We start from the raw sequence: 21970 nt of genomic DNA, 5'->3' as shown, positions 1-21970 counted from the left end.
CCTGTGGTTTTGAAATATTCCCCTCCATCAAAATAGGACTGCGCTGTCTCCTTCACTTTGAATTAGACCCAGTTGAAATTCCTTCTTTTCATTCACTTTCTATCTATTGAATGCTATTGAACTCGGTGGCTTATTTATTTAGGACGGCTATTCATACATGAGCCGATTTAGGGATGATAAATGCATGAGGCTCCCTATCATGGTTCTTCGCACTTAATTTACGTAATTTGTATAGATCTGATGTTTACTTATGTTTCCTTGTACGTCAGACAATCTCATTTTTTTGTGCTCATAGTGATGCTGGATCCTGTAAGCAGTGAACATTTCTGTCTTATAGATGTTTTGTTTACTGCAACGTAATAATAATTACTAACTATGGTGCTAGGAACATTACACATTAAAGTATGGCTGCTGTGAAAGCGACGCAAGCGACTATCTATGCAGGGCGTCTCGAATGCTCCGTACACAGGTGATTCGGTTTTTCTCGACGCTGCGTGTTATTTAAACCTCATTCAAACACCACTCCAGACTTTCTATCTGGGGGTCTGTACCGCTGCATCCTTTGTCGGTGACCGTTGCAGACCGCAACTATCATATTGCGGTAAGTTCTCTATCACGGAATGCTGCCACTCTGGTTACTATTTGGATTATATTTTCGTTAATTACGAAGCCCCTCTTTTGAATGCGACTGTTATCCCCGCGATTGTATGGGGGTTTATCATTATGAAGTGGGTGGTCCCCCCCTTGTTATCATTACTTGCTATCTGATATGCCCATTGATTATTAATTACGTAACCGCCATTACTTGCTGTCTGATATGCTCATTGATCGCCAATTACGTGATATATTGTATCCTAATATCAAGGGGAAATTAGATTAAACTTTTAGGTGTCTTTATATACGTATTCGTTAGTGATGCCTCTCTGGTCAACCACGGAAGTTAGTAGATCGGTTTATTTTCATATTTCTCCTCCTAATAAAAGGCTTTTATGGATCAGCGTCAGTTTATTGTATACGACGCTGCAGATACACTCTCTGAACTATATTCATGATTTGTCATCAGCCTGTATGACGGTTATTCACGTGCATACGAATAGGAAACATAGGAACACTGGTTTTTTTTTTGTTTGTTACATTTCATATGGTTAGAAGTGCGGTATATGTATTATGGGGACTTTTATATAAGAATTTTCATTTTAGGTTCTTACGTTTTTTTTCTTCTTAGATTGCTTTGGGTCTGGCCTTAATTGATATACATACAGAGATGCTTGATGTTGATGCTGAAATTGGATAATCCCTAGGTAAGGGTCTTACTAATGTGGTTTTGGTGCCTTAACAAGGGGAGGATACTGATTTAGTGTCTCACTATGATTTCAGTATTGATTTATTATCTAACAGAATAATTGCTATCTGTCCACTGATGTGCAGCATTAACATGGTTGTGCTTTAGACTGTGATGGAAGCTCAGGCTCTCTATTTTGAATTGGGACATTTTAGAGATATATATTACTAACTGTCTAAATAAAAATATTATCTGTTCTGAATACATAGTTTATTCCTAATAGACCCATATGATTTTCTAAAAAAAGACGCTCTCAATAAAAGACTCCTTTCTCATTTTTACTTTAGAGAACCTTGACGGATTTTATCGCATAACGGAGTACAACCTACATTCTGGTGTCCTTGGTACTCTGTATTGAGGTTTACACTTGGGGGTGAATTTTTGGTCACGACCGGACCAATATGAGTCTTAGAACTTAGATACTAAGTACGTTTTAAACAGTGGATACATATATGGTAGTTCTCTTGCTTCTTCTATCCTTATTAGTTCCAACTATATTATAAATTACCTTGGTGATACTTATTATTGTTATTTACACTATAGATCTTGCCGGACGGGATAACACTCCCTAAACAAAATCCATCACGACCTCTCAAGTCAGTAAAACTTTGGATCCCGTTGTTAATTAGTGGTGGGTATCTACTTGTTTTTGCTTCCTTCTCATGGTTTCTTCTATGCCTTTATCTATCTCCTTCCTTCAGTATATCACTATCCCTCGCCCCTAGGTCTTCCTTTGACTTTGGTGCCTTGCCTCTTCTCCCCACTATGTTCTTTGAAATTCAGACATTAGTGGAGGAATTGGGTTTTGGATGAATGCATGAGATGCTATTCCCTTACGTGTCATCCATCTAATAAGATAGGATTGCCTATATGATTGTAATTAGCTACTGTAGGGCGACTATGTATGATGCATTTTTCAAGTTACTTGAGTGTTTTTAATTCTTAATTTTCTTTTCCTCGCAGCCCCATTGGATTAGTATATGCTCGCTATTTATTATACTCTCCGTTTTCTTATATTAAACTTCTTTATGAAAACAATAGTAACATATTGTACAATGAAGTCAATCACCTAATCTTTTTACTCTGTTAGTCTGTTTTGTGTTAATGTAAATAGGTATTTCTATTTGAAATGTGTATGAGGTTTTTAGATACTGGCCAATTGGCCTACACAGTGTGTTGTTGTTGTGTATGTTGTACTTATACATGTATGTCTATTTGTTTATAATCAACAGCCCTGAAGAAGTCCTGCACTTGTACGAAACGCGTCAGCTGTTCTGTTTGTCCCACGTAAAATGGAATAAAAAGAAAAAAACTTTAAAGAACTCTCATTGTTGGATATGAACTTTACAATTGCAAATATTATTTCTCTCGTGTGGTGCACCTGTGTTTTGATTTTACAAATCTCATTGATTTAACTGAAAACCACTAAAGTATTAGGCACATATAATACTTCAAGATTTGAATAAGTAAGTTCTACTGAAATTGGAGTTGGGTAAGTCAAGGATCTAGCACACACTTTCTCCAACCTAAGAGTTTAGTTCCCACTAGGTTGGGTAGGTTCCCACATCACATAACACTAGTATGTCTTCTAGAGGAGAAGCCAATGGCTCTCCCCCAACTAGGTACAATGGCCTCTCATTCCAGGAATTAAAAGCCATGTGTGTGTCTAGGAAGTTGAGGACAGTGAGAAATGCAAACACCCGACATCTCATTGAGGTGTTACTCTTAGATTATTTTAGAAAGACCCCAGGGTCTGATGAGGTAGAAATAGTGGGTGGTGCAGGGAATGAGGAGAGGCCAGGAAGTAAAACCTTATTTGACCTGGAATCAAACCCTGACCAGTGGGATCAAGATGGTTCCAACTTGGCCAACTTAGATCTTTCTTTAGGTGGGGGAGAAGGCCCCAGTGGTGCTCTCTTTACCCCACCAGGAAGAGTACAGAGTTTACCTAGGAGATCCAGATCTCCCTCTGTAGAATCTCGACACCCAGGAACTTCTGTAGGAACTTCTGTAGGGACTTGTATATCCAATAAGAGGGAATCCTCTTATACTAGACAGTGCCAATTTCTAGAGCTTGAGAAAGTCGAGTTCAGGCTCAAGAAAGACCTATTGGCCCTAGACAGGGAATCTCTAGATCTCCAGGGGGCTACAAAGAGATTGGGACTAGAGTCCCATGGTGGCAGCAACAGTGTCCCTAGGGTTAGGGATTATACTTATGACCATAGGAACCTGAGCAGGATAGTCCCTTCCTACCATAGTGGGGATGACATCAACAAATGGATAACTGCCTTGGAGAGGGCCTGTAAGGTACAGAAGGTTCCCCAAGAGCAGTGGGCAGCTATCTTGTGGCTCTCCTTTGCTGACAAAGGTAGAAATAAGCTCCTCACTGTTACAGAAGAGGATGCTGATAATTATTCAGTTCTGAAGATTGCTCTCATTGATGGGTTTGGCTTAACCACTGAGCAATACAGGATTAAGTTCAGAGACCACCAGAAAGCATAGACTCAGGACTGGGTTGACTTTGTAGATTGTGCTACTAAGGCTCTGGAAGACTAGTTACTTGGCAGTAAAGTGAGTGATTTCAAGGGATTGTACAATTTAATTATAAGGGAGCAGATCATTAATAATTGCCAAAATCAGTTGTTGCCTCAATACTTGGTTGACTCTGATCTGACTTCTCCCCAAGAATTGGGAAAGAAGGCAGATGGGTCGAAACCAGGGTGAATCAGAAAGCTAAGAACCAAGGTGGTGAACAAAAGAAGTATGATTCTAAACCAGCAGAAAAGGGTGGGGAGAAGGGTAAATACCAGAAGTCTTCTTCAGGGCCCCAAAAACCTGCATCTGAGGGTGGTTCACAATCTAACCAGGGAAAAGGCAGAAAGAAGCCTTGGTGTCTCCTGTGTAAGGAAAAGATACATTGGCCTAGGGATGCCAATTGTGCCAGAGCCAAGGATCCTACCTACCAACACCACTGCCCCTAAGGCAACAGTTCCCCCTAGTGCAGCTACAAGTGGTGGTACTGCAAACAAGGGTTTAGTAGGGTTGACCCTGGGAACTGAGATGGGTTCTGGCCTAGTCAGATCTCCAGCTCAGGCTGTTCTAGTCTGTGATGGAGGCATGGATATTGCCTCCTTATTTGTCAGTCTCAGTAACCTGGGCAAATACAGGCAACAGCCTTTAATCAATGGACAGGAGGCCATGTTATACAGGGACACAGGAGCCAGTGTCACGATGGTGACTAAGGATCTTGTGAGACCTGATCAGATCATACTTGGTGAGATGTACCAAGTGACCAATGTCAGGACAGACCATTCCTTGGCAGTTGTGAATTTCAGCTGGGGAGGGGTAACTGGCTCTAAGAAGGTTGTGGTTAGCTCCGACCTCCCTGTTGAATGCTTATTGGGCAATGATTTGGAGTCTTCAGCTTGGGCTGAGGTGGAACTCAGGATATCTTCAGCAATGTTGGGCATCTCTGCAGATGTGTTTGCTGTGACCAGGTCACAGGCAAAAATGCCTTCCACTTGAACAGGCCCTGGATCCTGGAAAAATTGATCAGTTGCCTTCCAAGAGAAGGAGCAGAAGGGGTAAGGCAGTGTCTTCCCCTCCAGACTCCGAGTGAGGATCAGTCTCCTGAGGAAGATGATCCCAATCCCTGTGAAGGAACTGTCTCAGAGGAACTTGAGCCTAATCAGGTTGAGTTCTTGGGGACAGGGGGCCCTTCCAGGGCAGGTCTGTGCCTGGAGCAGAACAGCTGCCCCTCTCTTGAACCCATCAGACAGCAAGCTGCTGCTGGGAGTGCCAGTGGGTCCTACAGGATCTATTGGGAGGGTGGACTTCTTTACTCATAGGGTAGTGACCCCAAACCTGGTGCCACCAGGAGGTTGGTCATACCTCTGCAGTTTAGGGGCTGCCTATTATCACTGGCACATATCTCTTTAGCAGGACACTTAGGCCAAAGAAAGACCTGGGCCAGGCTTGTCCCTCACTTTAACTGGCCTCATATGTCAGAGGCACAAAGGAATGTTGTCGCTCCTGTACTGCCTGTCAAGGCAGGTGGTACTACAAAGGCCCCCCTGATACCATTACCTGTGGTGGGGGTTCCCTTTGAGAGGGTTGGGATTTACATTGTTGGTCCCATGGATCCTCTAACTGCATCTGGGCATAGGTTCATACTAGTAGTGGTGGACCATGCCACTAGGTATCCATAGGCAATACCCCTTAGAACCACCACAGCTCCTTTTTTCTAGAGTGGGTTTCCCTTAGGAGGTCTTAACTGACAGAGGTGCCAACTTCATGTCAAGTTACATAACTGCTATGTGGAAGGAGTGTGGAGTGAATTACAAATTCACCACACCCTATCACCCACAATGCAATGGGTTAGTTAAGAGATTAAACAAAACCCTGAAGGACATGATCATGGGCCTCCCTGAAAAGCTTAGGCAAAGATGGGATGTCCTGTTGCCCTGCCTTCTATTTGCCTTAAGAGGTTCCTCAGAAGGGGGTTGGTTACAGCCCTTTTGAACTTCTGTTTGGACATCCCGTTAGGGGTCCCTTGTGCCTAGTGAAGGAGGGATGAGTTACCTCTCAAACCACCTGAACAGGACATAGTAGACTATGTACGTGGGCTCCGCTCCAGGATGACTGAGTACATGAAGAAGGGATCCAAAAACATTGAGGCTAGCCAAGAATTACAGAAAGCTTGGCATCACCAAAAGAAAAGGCTGTTTTGACTGTGTATCAGCCAGGACAGAAGGTATGGGTGTTGGAGCCTGTGGCCCCAGCAGCTCTCCAAGACAAATGGAGTAGACCACATACCATACCTGAGCAGAAGGGAGAGGTTACCTACCTGGTGTACCTTGGAACTCCCAGGAACCCCCCACAGGGTGTTCCATGTGAACAGGCTCAAGCCATAGGTTGATAGGGCAGACTTGGGCTTGCTCATGGCTACTGATGAGGGACAGGTGGAAGAGAGTGTCCCACTCCCTGATCTCCTCTCACAGAACACTGATGATGGTTCAGGGGATGGTGTAGCCTTGGCAGGCAGCCTCACTGAGCAGCAACAGACTGATTGCAGGAAAGTCCGCAACCAGTACAGACACATGTTCTCACTGACTCCCAGTCAGACCACCTGATGTGCCCATGAGGTGGACACAGGGGAGAGCTTACCGGTGAAGGACAACATTTACAGACAACATGACCATGTCGGGGACTGCATTAGGACCGAGGACCAAAAGATGTTGGAATTGGGAGTAATAAAACCCTCAGATAGCCCATGGGCTAGTCCAGTTGTCCTCATACCAAAACCTCACACCCAGGGTGGTAAAAGAGAGATTAGGTTTTGTGCAGACTACAGGGGGCTCAATGTAGTCACTAGGGCTAATGCTCATCCTATTCCAAGGGAAGATGAACTTATAGATGCATTGGCCTCAGCCACGTTTCTGAGTACATTTGACCTCCCAGCCGGCTACTGGCAAATCAGACTAGCTGAGGATGTTAAGCCCAAAAAGGCATTCTCAACCCCTAGTGGGCACTATCAATTTGTTGTAATGCCCTTTGGTTTGAATAATGCACCTGCCGCTTTTCAAAGGTTGGTGAATAAAGTTATACATACCAAAAGTAGTAGGGAGTGGAAATTGTGGTCCAATGTGTGTCCTAATACTACCCTCACTCACACAAATGTGTGACATGCTTCATCATAGGGCTGCTTACAATACACCCCGGCGCAGCCAAAGCCTGGGGTGGAGCAATAGGGTAGGGGAAGACCAACACAACACAAAGGTTAGAAAACAATGCTTTCAATAGTGACTGGGAAAGCCGTAAGTGAAAGTGCAGTGTGGTGTGAGTTTAAAATTAGCTCGGAGGTATCTCCATACCTAAACTTTATTCCTAGATCCTCCAGCCAGAATTAACAAGCATTGGCATAGCCAATAGGTCTCGCCTTTGGGACCTTATAAGTGTTTAACCATGCAACAGTTAATGTTGTTGCACTAAAGATATTGTGCTGCATAACTAAATTCTTATAAGGTCCCGAAAGCGACTGACTGCCTTTTTCACAACTTTCGCTGGATACAGGAGCAAGGAGATGGGTCTGAAGTTTTTGAGGTCGGTGAGGTCCGCCAAGGTTTCTTTTTAGGAGAGGGTTGACCTCGGCATGTTTCCAGTCGTCGGAACGAGGCAGTCTTGAAGGAGCAGTTGATGATTCACTGAAGTTCGGGGGCGATAATGGCTGCGGCTCTGTGGTAGATGTGGTGGGGGTAGGGGTCCGTGGGGGCCCCGGAGTGGGTGGTCTTCATAATCTTTTAGGTGTCCTTGATGCTAAGGGTGGTCCAGCTGTCCAGTGTCGGCTGCGTGGGGCTGGGAACAGTGGGAGAGGGTTCCTCGGAGTTTGTTGTCAAAGTTGTCATAAATGGTCTTGATCTTGTGGTAGAAGAATACTCTGAGTCTGTCGCAGAGGTCCTGGGAGGGTGGAAAGTCGATAATCTCGTTGTTGGGTTGGGTGAACTCTTTGATGCCGAAGAGTTGTTGCTGTTGTGTGCATGGGTGGAGATTCTGTCCTGGAGTGCCTTCTTCTTTGAGTATCTAATGAGTGTGTGGTGGTGGCTATTTTGAAGTTGTCGAGGTCTGCTGGGGTTTTGGAGTTCCTCCATAGCTTTTTGAGGCGTCTGCAGGTGCATCTAGATTCCCAGGGTTCGGTGGAGAACCAGCTGTCTTTCTTGGAATGAGAGTTGGAGGCTTTCTTGAGGGTGTCGACTCTGTTGGCTCAGTCAGTGATCCAGCTGTGTAGGGTGCAGGCGGTGGTGGTAGGGTCATCATCTGTGGTGGTGAGAGCGGAGTTACTGAGAGCGATGGTGAGCTGTTCGTTGGAGATCCTGGTCCAGTTTCTGCTTTGGAGCTGGTGTGGATGCCTGCGCTAGAGGTTAGTTTTGAAGTTGAAGTGTACGCAGCAGTGGTCTGTCCATGGGAGTTCGGAGGTGTGGCTGAAGGTGATGGAGTTCCCTGCTGTGAAGATGGGATCGAGGGTGTGTGCTGTTGAGTGCGTTTGTTCTGGTACAATCTGTTTGAGCCCGATGTTGTGGAGGTTGTCCAGGAGGGAGGTGGATTTGGGGTCTTGGCAGTTGTTGAGGTGTAGTCAGCGAAGGTGATGGCGTGCAGGGTGATGTCAGGCATGGAGTCCGAGAAGGGTGTGTGGGATCTGGGGTGTCCGGGGTGTCTGTAGATGAGGGTGCCTCGGAGGGTGGTGGACAGGTTAATCTGTATCTTGAAGTGGAGGTGTTCCATCAGATCTGTGGGCCAGTTGGTGTAGCTGCTCAGGTGAAGGTTGGCCTTGTGGGCAATGGCTGCCTCCTCCGGGGCAGTCCTTCCGGGTGATTTTGTATCCATCGTGGATGGTGATCGTAATGTCTGGTTCAGAGGCGGCGTTTGTCCAGGTTTCGGTGAGGAAGGCGATGTCCGGGGAGGAGCTGTCGAGGAGGTCCCAGATTTCTGCGGCATGTCTGTGGAGGGACTGTATGTTGAGGATACATTGCAGGCATTGGGGTGCGAGGGAGGTGTTGCTGGAGGGTGAAGGGGGGTCCTGCGTCTCGGCAAGATAGGAGTGGCGGCAGTGTCGACAGGTGAAGGGTCCATGGTTGTTGAGGGGTGAGTTCAGCTTGCAGTTGTTCTTACCGGCATTGAGAGCCGAGGAGCTGTAGTGTTGGCAGCTTGGTGGACAAGGGTTCCTGGCGCTGGTCACGGTCAGGCCCAAGCAAACGGATATATTGCCAACTGGCGGGCACTTCCACCAGGGGGAGGATGACGCCCCTACAGATAATATAAACCACCCACTAATTCAGACTTACCCCACTCAGAGCACCAGGAATCAACTCAGCGAGCATGCACAGGAAAAATAGGACCAAAAGACAACATGGGCCAAACAGATTACAATTAATTCATCAAAACGTAATCACACACACCAAGGGAAACGGGTTAACGAACCCCGAATCTCCACACCTCTAAATGGTGCTCACAAGAAAAAAAACACCAAGTCTCATAATTATGAGGAAAAGACTGGACTAACCGGTCACACATGGACCGGGAAAATTTGACGGGCATGCTTAAATGTGCCAACACAACAAGCATGGAAATACACTATTTGCATCTGCTGGGATGTTAGAGCCAGATCTATTTGCTTTGCCGATCCTGGTTAAAACTGCTAACAAACTGATATCATGCTGATACACAAGGTGTATTTTTCTCCTGTTGTACTTTATTTAAATTTGAGAAAAAAATCATAAAAACCAAACATCTTGCTTGCTCCATTGGCATGTCAAGTGACAATTCTTGGTAAAGTAGCCAGTCGCTAAAGTCCCTATACCATTTGGCTTAGTTTAATAATAAGCAGATGGCAGAGCTTTGTGGGGAAAGAGGTCTATTAAACAAATGTAATCAGTGGATGCTTACACTGTTTCACTCACACCCACAATTCACACGACTTGGGCTACAAATACTTCCAAAACAACGCACATGAGACGTTGAGTAAGCGTTCAGATACCTTCGGGTCTAGTTTGCGCCATTAAAACTGCAACAAAAAAAGTTCGCTAATGGCTCTTGCATATGTACATACAAATCGTGAGGTCATAAGAAGGCGCCACAACGTAAAACATCCAGTAGCACAATGATGATGCAGTTTTGACTTTGGAAGGATGCTCTGAGAACACCTCTTGAAACAGGGCAGCTATGTACAGACCTAGTGTGTTCTGTTCTTCTGTATTTTCTCCGCCTCGCTTGCCAGCCGCCGCTTAGATAGTTGCTAGTTCTTTCAACCAAATAGGATCAACGCGCATTCCCACACCAGCACGCGCCAGCTTGAGTGGGAGCGTTGCTAGGAGATCTAGAGCAAGCGACAAACATGGCGTCCTGGCATCGGTGTGAACCGCCGGTCTTCCTGGCTCCCTGATAAACACGGCTTTTGGTTGACTGGCAGAAAGGATGTAGGTGGGGCCAGTGACCCCTGCGCATGTGGTGATGGGGCGGTTGGCGACAGTTTATTAGCGCAGTTGGGGTCGGAGAGATCTTTAAGTTTCTATCTCGACTCTTGAATCCAAGCATTCAAAGATCAAGTACCTCCAAAAAGGAGCATCTTAAACTTCCTCACAGAGTGACTGGATCCCACCATGGTAAGACCACCTTTGTGTGTCTGCCTGTTTGTCTTGCTTGCTAGAGGTTGCGGAGGCTTGAGGGTGATGGGGTTTTGAGCGTTCTTTCTAATCCCCTTGGACCTGGTTAAAGCACATCCTGAACTTTTCCAGTGAAAACCTATTTTTGCGCACCTCAGCAGAAGTGTAGTACAGCACTGTCTACTTCAGAGGAGCACCTTCCCTTACCACTTATACACACAACTCCCTATCTCAAACCGACAGAACCTAGACAAGCGGTCTTCAAAAAGGAGACGGAGAGGGCGGAGCGAGTGGGCGTGCGGCGGCAATAGTGAAAGCCAGTCAGTCAACAGCTTTATTTCGATTGTTACATCATGAAAGCGACAGATACAAAATTTTAAACGATTGTGCTTTTTTTATCTAAAAACAAGGAAAACAAATACAGGTTTTTATACAAAAAAGGAAAAGCGAGTTATCAAACAAATAAACAATTAAAAGTCATCAATTATATAGTGAATCACAGCCGTTTTGCCCTGATTGACCAAGCCCATGACAGAAATTTCAAGAGGCTAAAAACATACAAGGGCCGGGTATCTGATATTAAAATTCGAAGTGCCACAGATGAATGCCTAGTGCCCAAGGCCCTACACATGGGCTTAAGCCACGTTTGCCTTGGGCTAACATATGCCGGGCACGCAAAAAGAAAATGTTCAATTGTCTCTTTGGGAGTGCTACAGGAGGGACAAGATGCAACTGTCTGGTAGGGCGGTTTCCAGCAAGATGTTGGGGCACACACAGGGAGGGACCCCACTCTAAATCTAAAATAAAGGGCCCGATCATATGGCTTCCAGACCAAATCCGGTAGAGCTCCAAACAGGGTGAGTCCTTATGCACTAAAAATTCTTCTGTGAGCCTACCATGAGAAGGATCTGTGGAAATTCTGCTTCTAACCCAATTCCAATATAAGGTTTTCAAGGCTGCTTTCGGAGGGGAAGACCTGTTTTCCAAAGCTTCACTAAGGCCTAGTTTGCCAAGCATAGACTTGACATCAGTAAGCCATCTGATCCTACACCAGCCTATCATCGACATCACCTCTGCTAGGCCTTTAGCATACTTGGCGAGTTCGGGGACGCGCCATAGCCTAGCCCATAAAAGCAGTGGACGCAGTTTTGCTACGTCACTAATTTGCTGGCAACCAAGGTCCAAAAAGAGGGGTAGCGTGGGTGTACTCTGCGGGAGAGACATAATACATTTTAAAAACTTATTCTCAGACCTAGTTAGGACGCTGATGTTAGAGGTACCCCAAAGTTCAGCGCCATACAAAGCGGAACTAACTCCCTTTGCCCTGTAGATATCCAGAACAGGGGCAATGGGCTTGGTTGAAGATCTCTGCTCTCTAACAAGTGCCCCTATAACCCTTTTATGATTAAGAGACCTTTTTAATAAATGAGGGGCCCACTGCATGAAATCTGTAATACGGATCCCTAGATAGTCAAAAACAGTGACCCTTTCCAGAGGGGTTTCACTAAGAACAGGGGGTCGGCCTAATTTTTTTTGGGGGTTTAATACCAGGTACTTAGTTTTATTTGTATTTATTACTAGGCCCCGTTGGTCACAGAAGGTCTGAAAGTTGTTTAAAAGTTTCTGTAGACCCGCCAAGCTTTTTGAGATTAGAAGCGTATCATCGGCAAAGAGAAGGGTGGGAATTCTCTCCCCTGCCAATGGTGGTGCGTCCGAAGGTTGTTTGTGTAGATGGTCCACAACCCCATTCACATAAAGTGAAAAAAGGGTTGGAGCCAGGACACAGCCCTGACGCACCCCTTTTGCCACTGGGATCCTGCTAGTTTTCTGGCCGTCGGTACCCCAACGTACCTGCGCATAATTGCCATCATGCAGGCGCACTAAGATGGAGAGGATGTTTAGTGGAATCCCCATTTCAGCTAACACGCCCCATAACTGTTCTCTGGGCACAAGGTCGAAGGCAGTCTTCAGGTCGATGAATGCCAAATAAAGACTGCCTCCGCCTATCACTACCACCTTCCAATATAGTAGTAAGAGCCTTAAGGCCTGCTCTATCGTGCCCGTTCCAGCCCTGAAACCAGCCTGATAGTCCGACAGAATCTCTTCGTCCTTAATCCATTGGAGGATTCTTTCTAGGAGCACCTTTCCCACAACCTTCTGGGTTGAATCCAATAGACTTATTGGTCGGTAGTTGGCAGGGTCGTCCCTCCGGCCTTTCTTAAAGATAGGGACAACCTCTGCCCCCTCCCAAGAGTCGGGAATGGCTGCTCCTTTGTCGATTGCACTAATCAGAAGGTGAATAAGCTTCCCCCACCTCTGCAGGTTTGAACGCAGCAGATCCCCCGGAACTCCGTCGGGTCCCGCTGCTTTCTGTGGCACAATACACCCAATTGCGTGTTCTACTTCTTTAATTGTAAATGGGGAAACCATTTCATTTCTCGTGGGTACTAAGTGTCCGTAGGATGCGGGGGGGGGGGGGGCAGATGCCTCTTGAAGATTCGAATACAAGTTAGTGAAATGTTCGAACCAGGCCTGACCAGTTATGTTGCACGTTATAAAGTTACTATCAGGTCTGTTCCTTTCCCTAATAGTATTCCAAAAACGGGCTGCATCCCGCCCAGTGCTTGCTTCTCTTAGAGTTTGCCAGTATTCGTCTTCCCATTCCTTTTTTGCAATCCCAATCACTCGTTTGTATTCTGCTCTAGCCTGCAGCACAAGGGGCTGCGATTTTGTCCTAACAGCTTGAATAAGGCACGCCTTCAATTCTCTGCATTTTGACGTATACCACCCCTGCTTATCTTTTGACCTGGGGTGGCCATCCGGCCTACCTACACGTACTTGCGCCTTGAAAAGATTACCAATCGAATTGATGGTCTCCTGGAACATCAGCGTAATCCTGGGTATAGCAGAATGAACTAAGGAGATTGTTGCCATCTCACTTAGTGTAGCTTCCAAAAATTGTTCTATGGCCTGTAATTTTGGTGCGTCAGAGGCTAGTTAAGCCCAGCGGTGCAGGGGAACACACCCTATGACTTCGGGGTTCTTCCTGTTTCTGACCTACAGAAACAGTCTTCTGGGTGAAGTCAAAGATCAGTTTATTGGCTGCAGACCAATTACAGGCGTCCTAGAAGTACAACAGAGTGTATGTTCTCAGGAGACTGCTGCTAATCACAAAAACGAGCTTCTCCTTAAATACAGAATTTCCTGCCTAAGGCATACATTCCTAGGTTTACGATATGGCTATCACAAGTATACATTACAAACGAAAAAGCAGAGTCATGATGACCATCCCACATTCCAGTTAGGCCAGCCCGCAATTATTTACACAGCAAGGTTCAGATCCCACATTAGATATCGATAGGCCCCAATAAACATGAGCATCTCCTGTTTTGGGAAACAAGCCATAAAGCAGGAACAGTCAGGTGTGAAAGAGATTAGCCGGAGGCTCGTGTAGGATGAAAAGACTTTTATGGTGTGTCAAGCCCTGATGCTAATCACAGGTGGCCAGAGGACGGGGAGCTCGTGAGACCAGTTTGACCCGGGGCAGCGGAGCCACGCTGCCCAGGTCACGGAAAAGTCAAGGAAAGGCACATGTGCTCTAAAAGGCCCGTTTTCGCTTCATGCTATATAGCCTATGTGAGGGCAACCATAAGATGGACACCGATACAAAATGGAACCCACGTAGTGATGCATAATAGCGTATACACAGTGCATTCATAGCTAGAACGTTACACAAAGCACTTGTACATACCGCATTGACCATTCGCGGTTCGCCAATACCGAGATTGACAGGGGTAGGGCCTTGCCTCCTACGCGGTCCCGAATTCTAAAGTACGACAGACCCTCCTTTTGCCCTTACATAGGCAATAACTATGCTCACTTCAATCCGAGTCTAGGTCAATATTCACGAAGTCATGGAGATGTTGCTGTAGCATCATCCTATTACTTAGCTCGTCCCTTGATACAGGTTTCCTTACACATAATGTAGCACAGAGGCCGCATATCGCAGGAGCCCACTGTATGCACAGACAGAACAGGAAAAGGATGGCTAAGATCATTCCGATGACCATCAGAATTTTCCAGCCCCAGGCAGATATCAGTTCCCAGAACCACCCCACCAGTGACCAATCTCCTTTATCCACGTGTATGGACTCAGATATTTTATGCAGTTTGGAGATGGCTTGATAAACTGTTGTAGCGTTGTCTGGTATGAAAATGCAACAACTGGATTGGATAACCTTACATACCCCACCACGATCTGCAAGTATGACGTCTAGAACCATGCGGTTCTGCAAAGTCATGAGGCGATCCGCTTGGAGCTCAGCAGTCAAATTACCAAGGGCACCGGCCGTAACATTAACAGTGGAGTCAACTACACGAGTCAGCTGTCTCAGGTTCCTACTATTGACCATAGGTCCCCAAAACGGCAGGAAACCCAAAAAGAAATCTCCCGCTTCCTGACCCGCAGTATCCTCCTTACTAATCACGCCTCTCACAACTCTGGTCTTGTGATAGTCGGAGGCAGCAGTAAATGTTGGCGGTAGCAAATTTGCAATATAACATGTGCCCGAGAAGTCAGGGGGCAACCATGTATATGCTCGGTCATTGCAGATAAAATATGTACCCTTGGCAGCCAAGAACGCAGGGGAAAACTGACTGAAAAGTGTACGTTTCAGTACAGTCACTTCTTCCCAGTTGAGCTCTAGGGTTCTGACCATTACCTTGCAAACAGAACCGACCTATGTGGGGTACGACCCAGATTGGGGATGAGATTTTCCGCTGTCTTTCACCCAGACTAATACTATACCCCGTCGCGTTCCACCCTACATAAGCTCTCAACTCTTCTTTGGGAATTGATGAGTATGCATCGATATCTCTACTCATATCGGCAACTCCTTTCATTAAAGCTTTATTATTGGTGCTAGGCCTGATGGAACGCGGTTGTCGCGGGGAGTACGCTTCTAGTGCATAGAGAAACATGGTCTGGAATGCCCATGACGATCCATTGTAACTATACGGCAGCACCAGATAGGGAATACCCTTATTAATGGTATGTGGCATTAAACCACACACCCAACAATTCGTTGTATTCATGACTAGTTGGTGCTGGTGCAGTAGCTGAATAAACGAGTTGTTTACAAATTCTGACCGTCTGGCTTGTTCATGTTCAGGTAGAGGGTGAAAAGAGTGTGAGGAGACAGTAGGAGGAGGTATAGGCTGTACAGTGGGTACAATGGGCTCTTCAGAGGAGAAGAATACAAATCCTACAGTAAACACTATCATACTACATAATACAAACAGGCACAATAATACAAAACGTTTGCGTGTCATGATTTTACACATTCTTGTTTTAAAGTTCATTTCCTCAGTGAGTCTCTCCATCTTACAAAACTCCATCCTCTAATCGTGCCGCTCGCGGCGGTTGAATTTCTTCTGCTAAGGAGTACGCCTGTCAGTCCAGGGAACGCCCTAGACCAACCAGAACCGTCGACCTAACGTCTTCGGCCTGTACCCCAAAGTCTTGGCACCGCGACCCTGCGGCTGAACCCGGATGGTGGTTCGAAAAACAAAAATCAAGAAAGTCCTTCAGATGGGAGAACTCTGGTTATCAAAAAAAAAATAGAAAGGTAAAAGGAAAAGAATATTTATTTGTCCATAGGCCTTGGCCTCAGATCGTAACGAGAACGGCCAGGTACTGTTTGATCTTGGAACAAAAGTTCAGGCTCTGTAGTGTCCAATCGAATCGACGGTGGCACAGCTTCTTGCAAAATATCGTCACTTTCCTGCGCTGAACTTGTGCCTTTTATGCGTGCATCGCTGAACGGCACAAAACGAGGTATAGTGTCTGTTTCAGAGTTTGCGATACCCTCCTGGACCCATTGGTCATACGGCAGAGGCAAAGGGATCCTCTTCACGTGGGCGCCGTGGATCCAGTTTTTCTTCCCCTTCACTCGAACAGCCGATCTTGTCGACAGCAGTAAGAGGTGAGGGCCAATCCAGCGGGGCTCCTCATTGGTTTTCCGCTTAAAGTTTTTCACCAAGACCCACGTGCCAGGGTCGATAGGGTGTCCTGGAGCCTCAGAAGCCGGAGGGAGAGTTATCATGCACCTGTTGGTGTAAAACACGCAGTTTAGCTGTCAATTCGTGCAAGTAATCAAACAGTACCGGATGCTCGATTTCACTGAATTTCATTGGTCTTGGCACACCCCATACATTGGCCGGGCGGCCAAAAACGACCTCGTAGGGACTAAGTCCCACTCTGGAGTGTACGGTCATCCTGGTGGATAGGAGTGCTAAAGGCAGTGCGTCAGGCCATTTAAGACCTGAGCTCGCTTGGATTTTGGCCAGTTTAAGTTTTAGAGCGCCGTTGTAGCACTCTGCTAATCCAGCTGATTGGGGGTGATTTGCAGCATGAAACTTCTGCCTTATACCTAGTCCCTCGCACACATTCTTCATCACTTGACCCACAAACTCACTCCCATTATCACTCCACACCATTCTTGGCATTCCAAACCTAGGAAAGAATTCCTTCACAAGGGCTTTGGCTGTGGACAGAGCAGTGTTATCTTTTAGAGGATAGGCCTCTATCCATTTTGAAAAAGCGCAAACAACCACTAATACATATTTCAGGTTGTTGCACCTTTCCATGTGGATAAAATCCAACTGTAGAACTTCAAATGGATATGATGGAGGCGCAAAATGACCAGCTGGAGTTGGGGTTCCCCTACCAGGGTTGTACTTCAAGCATACCATACAATTCTTTTTTTTTTTTGTTTTGAAAAACCTTTATTGACATTTCAATCAATAACAAGTATGGGCCTACAACCCCTCGGGGCCGGCCGCTAAGCAGTCAGAGCAACAGAGATCAAATGGTAACACAGGCAGCACCTTGGGGAGCAGAATCATCATGCTGATATAGTCTGGCCAGTGAATAGCGCAGGTAGGACACCCGGATAAAAAAGGGTTTTCATTTTATAATGGTAAAAGACAGAAGGATCAGGTGCCGAACAATTTCCCAACAGCGATAAAAGGCAGGCAGAATAATAAACGTAAGCAATAAACAGCAATCTATTGGATCAATGGCGCAGACACAGGAAATTCAGGGCGGGGAAGAATATCATGCCCAGCTGCGCCTGCAGTCCCCTGCCCGAAAGCCCAGAGAACACCCCGGAAATTGTGGCACACATGAAAAGGCAACGATTCACAACAAAGGAGGCGTACCACGCTGATCCCAGAAAAGAAAAAGCAAGAAGAATCAGAGAAGAAAAAGGAGGCCATGGAAAAAAGAGATTAAAGACTAAAGAATCCCCTCCCCCAACCCCCCACCCTGCACCTCTGCAGATGAGTACGGCCCCCCCCCCCCCAGCAGTGTGCCTGTCGCCCTGGAACCAGACCCGAAATATAGAAGAAACAGGGAAAAGGAGTAAGAAAAGAACCCCACCAGACCGGGGGTAGAGAGAGTATTAATAAACTGGAGGAGGGCCTTCAAAACATGCCCCCGGCTTCTCCCTCCCGCACATTATGCTTCCCCCAAAGCAAACAGTAAGCAACACAAAATCGACCATGTCAAAGAAAGATGGGGGGCATTTTGCACCTACTATACCGACAGTTATACCATGAGAGCCCGCAACCCCGAGCCCGCCCGCCTATTAGCCGACCATCCCTGAAAGATCATTCTTAACCTTGGCCACTCTTGGCAAATCCGCCCATGCATACCCCTCGACCCGGCGCCATGTCCAATGCTACACGGTAAAGGAGCGTCCAAAAACGACCAGGAAGCGACGCACCCCGGTGGGGTGGAAGTTTCTGAGTACCAACCCAGTCAGCATTATGGAGGAACGTCTTTCCCAGTGCTGCCCCAGGAACTGCACTGCACACAAGGTCCAAGAAGGCGGAATCAGCCAGAGGAGACAACCGTTGCCCGAGTTTTCCCCGGGTCGCCGGAGGCCGCGCACCAGACAAGGCCACCCCCCCCCACTCAGGTCCAATACCTCCGGGACAGCTCAGACCCGCAGCCAGCCGATCAGACGATAGTTGACTGTCCGGAGTTTCCAGCTGGTCACTAGTCACAGGGGTGGCCACGACATTGTCGTCCTGAGTGCAGTGTAGGAAGTCCCTGTGTATCTGAGGATAGGCAGGCCGCAACTGTCCCAACGCTGATGCCACACCATCAAGCCTACTCCCCAATACCCAAACGCCATGGAGCAAGGTGGAATGGAGGGCACCGAGAGCCTCGAGAAGGTCACAGTACCCCAGCACAGCTCTCTGCGATCGCTCCGCTTCGCTCCCCAGAGTCGCACACTCCCGATCCTGCTGTGACCTGGTGGACAGGATGGTCACCATACAATTCTTGACCACATTCTCTGCACACTTAGGAATTCCAGCATTCTGCCATACTGGAGCCAACAACTTACAGATTCCTTTCGTACTAATATGTGCCATTCCATGTGCCATAGTAACTACTGGAAGCACATATGCATCGGGTAACAACCATCGCCTATGTTCTGACAAATCAATCCAACAACCATTCTCATCCAACTTACCCATACTTTCTCTCCACTTGCTCAACTCTTTCTCTGTGGCTTCAGCTTGAAGGGACTTTACACTCTCTATTGTGTTTTCACACATTCCAACATCACCAACCCATCTGGCAGGGCCTGCAACATACATTCGAGTCTTCACATCTTTTGCTGTTTCTTTCGCAACTTCATCAGCAAACGCATTACCACGACCAACATCATCAGTGATTTTTCCTGTGCGCACTACATTTCATAATCGCAACTTGCAACGGTAGGGTCAGCGACTCAAGGAGATCATTCACCAGCTTGCCATTCTGAATCTTAGCTCCATTCGAAGTCAGGAACCCACGTTCCTTCCACAATCGCCCAAAACTATGAGCCACGCCAAAGGCGTACTGGCTATCAGTGTATATGTTCACTTTCATTCCTTCAGATAACACGCATGCTCTCGTAAGGGCAATCAATTCTGCTGCCTGAGCCAAATTTTGTGGCACACGCGCAGTTTCCACAATCGTGTGCAAAGTCGTGATAGCATATGCAGCAGTTGTATCACCATTTGGAAGCTTGAAACACGAACCATCCACCCATAAAGTACCATCACACTCAGTCAGGGGAGTATCTTTGAGATCTACTCTCCCTTTCGTCTCTTCTTCTGTTCTGAACAGACAATCATGTTGCTCAATCTCATCTAGGTCTGCTGGGATTGGTAATAGTGTAGCTGGATTCAACGTGTTACATCTCTTTGTGTATATGGTTTGCTAACCGTGTCAGCTCATAACCAGATAATCGTGCACTAGTTAAGTGTTGTGTCTTAGTCCTGTTTAACAATGTGTCCACAGCATGTGGAACCATAACAATCAATGTATTATCCATCACTAGACCAGCAGACTGTCGAATAGACATAGCTGCAGCGGCTGTGGCTCTCGGACAACTCGGCAATGCCCTCGCTACCCGGTCCAAGGTTGACGAAAAATACGCGCATGGACGTGGTCTGTCGCCAAAAGGCTGTGTTAACACTGACAACGCACAACCATCTTTCTCGTGAACATACAATGTAAAAGGCTTGCTGTAGTCAGGGGTACCCAACACAGGAGCTGAACACAATGCACTACGCAATTCCAAAAAACTTTTCTGACACTCCTCAGACCGATTCGGTGTGTCTTTGCATGTTAATGCTAACAAAGGTTTTGCCAACAAAGAAAAATTAGGAATCCAATGCCTACAGTATGAAGTAATGCCCAAGAAAGCACGCACTTCTCTCTGTGTTCTTGGCACACTCAACTGTGCAATGGCTTGAATTCTTTCTGGGGTCAGTTTCCTTCCCTCCTTCGATAAGAGATGACCTAAGTAGGTCACCTCTTGTCGACAATATTGCAGCTTTGAGAGAGACACTTTATGATGGAAGGCAGACAAATGACGCAACAATGACAAGGTAGCGTTTTTGCAAATCTTTTCAGTATCCGCGGCGATCAGTAAATCGTCGACGTACTGAATGAGGATAGCACCACTAGGTAAAACCAGTGCATCAAGCTGCGCTTTTAAAGCCTGACTTATATTGATGGACTTTCATAGTAGCCCTGGGGAGCGCGTTTAAAGCGGAAACTGCGACCTCCTAAACTAAAGCCAAAAATGTCTCTGCTCTCCTCTGCAATTGGAATACTAAAGAAAGCATTCTTCAGATCGATCACTGAGAACCATGCAGCCGAGGCTGGAATCATGGTTAACAAGGCAGTTATATCAGGGACAACTGGAAACTGTGGCACAACAATCTTATTAACCTCTCTAAGATCAATCACAAATCTGTAAACAGGTGGCTGTGAAGGGTCCGTTCGTTTTAATACAGGTAAAATAGGACTATTGCAAACATTGCCTCTTGTCTCTTCGATCACACCCTTTTTAATCAAATCACTGACAATTGCTAACAATGCTTTCTGACCCTCATTGGAGATCTTATACTGGGGAATGCGTGGCAATCTAACATTGGCTTTTAAAGTTACCACATATGGCGGTATTTCCAGGAGACCCGCATCATTGGGACCAGTAGCCCAAAGGGCATCCGGAAGGGATGACAATTCAGGTGGCATTGCGTTTTTAGACAAATACATTGGTGAAATCACTTTCTTACCTAATGTAAGTTGTACTCCTGAGGGAGAACAATATAGTGTTGCATGCAATCTTTTCAACAAATCTAATCCTAGCAGATTTTCACCACATCCTGTCGTTAGGATTCGGGGTGCTTTTAGCTCACAAGGTCCAACAGAAAGTGGCATAGGACTAGAAATCGGGTTCCTAACTGTGGCGCCAGAAAAACCTACTGAAACGTTCATTTCGCCAGACAAAGGCGCGCCAGGGAGTTTTGAATGCATGATTGAACTCTTTGCAGCACCAGTGTCCAGCAGAAAGGGCTCCGTTACATTTGCTGTAGTTACTTTAACATAAGGTCCGCTCTGATCCACTGGCACTGAAACAACTCCCTCTCTCTGTCTACGGCGATCCTAGTAATCATTATCTTCTACATTGTCGTCTTCCACATAATAATCATTATTGTAGTACTGAGCTGTATTGCCAGTCGCACTGGCTTGCTGATCAAAGCTATTTATGGTATTTTGAGGCGGAAGAGGACGCGCGTTCTGGGGAAGATTTCCACGCCCTCTGCCTCTAGGAGCTTGCTGACCACCTCTACCTCTTGCGCCATACGCATTACTGTTACGCTGCATTAATTTAGGGCAACTATATTTGAAATGACCTTCCTCTTTGCAATATGAACATTGGTTGGGACCTACAGGGATTCGTGGTTGATAATACCCATTCATTTGCTGACTATTCAGAAATTGTTGGGGTTGCTGATAAATACCTTGTGTTTGCCTATAATTACTCTGTCCTCCCCGTGGTGGATAAGCCTGTTGCAAGAGGACCTTTGTCTTCAGTTCTTTCGTTTTCTTATCTGTTCTATC

At 46.4% G+C, this 21970-nt stretch overlaps 1 long non-coding RNA gene across 1 annotated transcript; it reads left to right on the top strand.

Moving 5' to 3' along the window:
• The first annotated feature begins 463 nt into the window (after positions 1-463).
• LOC146861660 (uncharacterized) lies at positions 464-2664 on the top strand. Its single transcript, XR_014979296.1, has 5 exons — positions 464-601; positions 1226-1301; positions 1630-1768; positions 1886-1973; positions 2575-2664. It is a non-coding gene; the product is annotated as an uncharacterized LOC146861660 (long non-coding RNA).
• Positions 2665-21970: the final 19306 nt, after the last annotated feature.

This window comes from Triturus cristatus, chromosome 3_1 (assembly GCF_964204655.1).
Source record: "Triturus cristatus chromosome 3_1, aTriCri1.1, whole genome shotgun sequence".
NCBI classification, from domain to species: Eukaryota; Metazoa; Chordata; class Amphibia; order Caudata; family Salamandridae; genus Triturus; species Triturus cristatus.
This window is presented reverse-complemented; position numbering and strand designations above follow the sequence as displayed.